Here is a 4,162-nt window from a genome sequence, read left to right on the forward strand (position 1 = left end):
GGTCATTCCTGCCTTGTTAAGCGCCATGTCAGTATTAAAGATCTCCTCAGTGGCCCAAGGCCTCCATGATTCTGTCCTCTGGGGTTTTCCCTCCCCCTCTCTGCTGGCTCCCTCCCCGGCTCCTTTCTGGGGTCATCTCCTGCTGCCTGCCCCTCCAATGGCAGTGCTCCTTACTGCCCTGGTACTTTCTGGGTGACCTCATGTGTGGTGTGGCTCCTGTTAAAAGCAGTAACCAGAGGCCCAGATTTTGTGGGGTCAGTTCTGACTTAAAACCTTCTGTCGGTTGTCCCTGGATGGTCTCTAGTCAGGCTGGGCCCTGGCCTTTGTGATCTCATGTCTATGTGCTGAAGTGTTCTGGTCATCTCCCCGAGTGTCCTCTGGGCACCTCACACTCAACAAGTCTAGATTCAGCAAACCCCTCCCAATTATTTTTTTCCTCCGCTGCCTTGTCTCAGTCAAAGAATTCACTTTGCTAGCTGTCACCCCCAAACAGAAATGTGGGCAACAACTTCATCACTTCCTTCTCCCCACTCAACCAACCCCTTTACCCCGCCAGTCGCCGAATCCTAGGGAGCCTGTCTCCTGAACTTTGCTCCGGACTAGGCCTTTCCCTCCATCCACGTCCTCACACAAGCCAATTGCTGTTCTCCCTTTGTCCTGCTCTAAGCTCTTCCTCCATCCCCTGGCCCACCCACATGCCCCCTCTCCACGCCGCCCACGATCCTCGTCTGGTCTTTCTTCTCCCCTTTAGGCATTGCCTGTCTCTTCCCTCAATGGGAAACCCCTGTGAGCAGGGCCTGTGTGACTCACAGTTGACACTCTGCCTTGGTGAGAACAGAAGGAATTCCAGTCTTTGTGAGTTTGAATCAGAGCCCAACCTCTCACTGTAAAGATAAGCAAACTGAGGCCCAAGAGGAGAGGGGACTGGCTCACAGTTACAGAGCAGGAAGAGGCAGACCTGGGGCTAGAACTAAGGTCTCTGGGTCCAGGTGATGTTCCTGGAAGGAGACAGGGACCCTGGGGCTGGGAACACCCCTCTGCCCAGCTGGCCCAGGAACCAGCCTCTCTCCTTCCCACACCAGACCCACCTGAGCTGTGCCAACTCACCATTCCTGAGGCCTCCACAGGGACCTAGCCACTCGCTGATGTCTTCCCCATCTCTAGGCCTTTCCTGACTAGGAAGGCCCATCCTCCATCACTGACTAGGTAGTGCTTACTCCCACCTCACCTGGCATCTGATCTGATCCCCACCACAGGGCCCCCCTCAGAGATCCCAAAATGCCCCCCAGCCTCCTTTATGGGACAGTGTTCTCTGCTGCCCTCCTCCATCGTCAGCCCCACCCTACATCTCTCTGAGGTCCCAGGCTTCCTGCCAGGGAAATTCATTCCTTTCTGTCCATGGGGACTAGGAGCTTCTCGGACCAGGGCCGGGAGCTGAGCCTTACCAGAGAGCTGGGAACAGATGGGGGATGTATGAAAACATGGGGTTTCTAGTCTCTGCAGCTTCCCTTCCCCCATGTATCCTGGAGTCACCCTGTTTTCCCATTCCTCCTTTCCCTGCCACTCTTCCTGGCCGGAGTTCACACCTCAAAGATTCTGACCACCACAGCCTCAGGGACCCACTGAAGCACACCCAGCACCCATGAGCACACATACAAAGTATTCACTCTTTTGTCCACACACCCATAGACATCCTCTACACAGCCACACACACTCATAGGAATACACCCAGTCACAGCCAGACAATAGTCAGCAACATGCAATCTCAAGGACAGACAAGCACACACCCAGAAAGTCTCAGAGTCACCAAGAGTCACCCTAAATACACACAGTCACACAAGGATGCAGACTCACACAACCACAGCTGTACACACCTGGTCACACACACATGCAGAGTCACAAAGTCTCACACACAGACAGATACAGAGCAATACACAGTCACACACAGAGAGAAACAGACACACACAGTTGCACACAGGCCCCTGGAGACGCAGAACAATGGACACATTGTTTGGGCTGGCAGCAGCTGGGGAGGAAGGAGCAGCAGTGTGGACAGAGGAGGCGGTGGGGGCTGCTGTACCCACCCCCTCACTCCTGCAGCATCCTCTAAACCTCTTCCTTTTTCCAGAAGCCAGATTCTGCTGGGACCTAGATTTGCTGAGGGCCTGGGCTCCCATGCATCCCCCTGCCTGCAGCCTCCAGCAACGTCCGATGGATAATGCAGGGGCTCCCTGAGGACAAGACTCCTTCTGAGGATCTGGGGACTCAGGATCCTTTAGCTTTGATGCTCCTTTCTCCTCCTGGGATTATCCAAGCAATTTGCCTCTCATCCCCCGAAAGGCAGTGCCTGGAAATCAGGAGCCTTGGGATCTGCTCTTAACCTCTGACCTCAACTTCTCCTCAACTCACCCACACCCTCCAGCTAAGCCCTACCAGCTCAGGTGGGTAGCTCCTGGCAGCATTGTGGGTTCCCTATTGTGGCCAACACAGAGATGCAGGTCACCACGTCCATCCCTTTGGCAGTGGGTAGAGAAGTCACTGTCATATGAGAGCTGCAGCTGGGCCTGGTGTCCCCCCCCTCCCCCCCCCGCCCCCAAAGCTAGTTCTTCTTGCTTCCCACTCTGACCAAGCGGCCCTAGATCTCAACAGAGAATTCTTCCAGGGGTTTCCTTACAGCCTTCAGCCCATTGTAGCAGGCCTCTTGGCTCTTTCTTACCCTCAGCTACTGGTATGTGCTGTGTGCCCTTGAACATGTCACTTTCCTTTTTTGAACCTCAGTGTCCCAGACTATAAAATGGGAGGGTGCTAATGAAGCTGAGAGTGTTATGTATCCAATTGTGGGTGGGGATGGAGATATAAGAGTAAGTGCTGAATGTAGAAGCCACCGCAGCCTATCTCTCCACCCCCATGTTGCCTGCTCTGTGGTTAGAGTTCCTGATTTCTCAGGTGTGTGTGTGAGGGGGGGAGAATGCGGGGGGGGGGGGTATGTCCATCCCTGAGAACCTCGGTCCTCTCAGGCCTTACCCACTGTAGGTTGGAGGGAAGATGGGCACCAGGCTGAGCTAGCTGTCCAGGAGACAGCCTTGCTTTTGTAGCACTTTGCTTCCTCCAGTTCCCATCCCCTTCCTGCTGCACAGTGACAACCCACACAACCCCTTCACCCCAGGCAGCTGCACATATACACATCTGGGGCCAGCCAGGCCGCTGGGGTTCCCATGGCCTGTCCAGGCTTGGAGGGAGCCTTGGTGATGTCCTACCCCTCCTCTTCAGGAAGGTTTGTTGATCCCCCTCCTGGGGTACCTCTGCCTGCTTCATGGGGAGTCCTGATGTAGGGGAGCAGGTGTGGGGGGGAGAGCACCGGACAAGTCAGACAGAGTATAACAACGTCTTTGAGCCCCAGGCTCCTCAGCTGTCAAAGGGAGATGAAGATGCCCTTCAAGGTCGCAGGACCACCTTCCAAGTGCCCAAGCTGAGGGCATGAGGGACCAAGAGTGAGCTTGTCTGTGGGGACTCAGCATGACTGGCCACCAGGACTGAGCGGAGGGATGAGGATGGGGCCTCGCCTCACCGGTCTGACCAGAACGATCCAACATGTGGTCAGACCCCCAGGCTGGCTCGGGCAGGCCCGCAGGGGAGTGGGCGGGACCTCGCACCTGTCTCGGGCCTGAGGGGGTGCAGATCCTAGCGAGGGGCCCTGCAGCTTCGATGACCGCATTCTCTGGAGCATAACTCACGACCAGCATGTGATGAGGTAGCCCTTCAAGAGTTCTAGGGGGAGGCTGCCAGGGCAGGACCGAGGCAGTGGGGCTACTCCCGGCGCCGAGAGGCGGGCGTGAGAGGAGGGGATGTTTGCTCGCTCCCCTTCCCTCCAGCAGCGCGCCCCTCTGCCCAGCCCGCCAAGAACCCGCCTCGCTCCTTCCACATCACACCCCACCTGCCGCGCGGGCTGGGGGACCAGACCTCCAGCATCGCCACTGCACTAGCGGGGCGCGCGACCTGAGCCCGCCCCCGCCCCTCGATTGGGCGCTCATTTAAATGCCCAGCCACGCCCCGAGCTCGGGGCCCAGATATATAGGCGGCTCGGCGGGCGGCGGGCGGCATTCTGGCGCGGAGCTGAGCGGCGGCGGGCGCAGCTTTCGGGTCGGCGGAGCGGGGGGCGCAG

Source organism: Myotis lucifugus, unplaced genomic scaffold (genome assembly GCF_000147115.1).
Source record: "Myotis lucifugus unplaced genomic scaffold, Myoluc2.0 scaffold_131, whole genome shotgun sequence".
NCBI lineage: Eukaryota > Metazoa > Chordata > Mammalia > Chiroptera > Vespertilionidae > Myotis > Myotis lucifugus.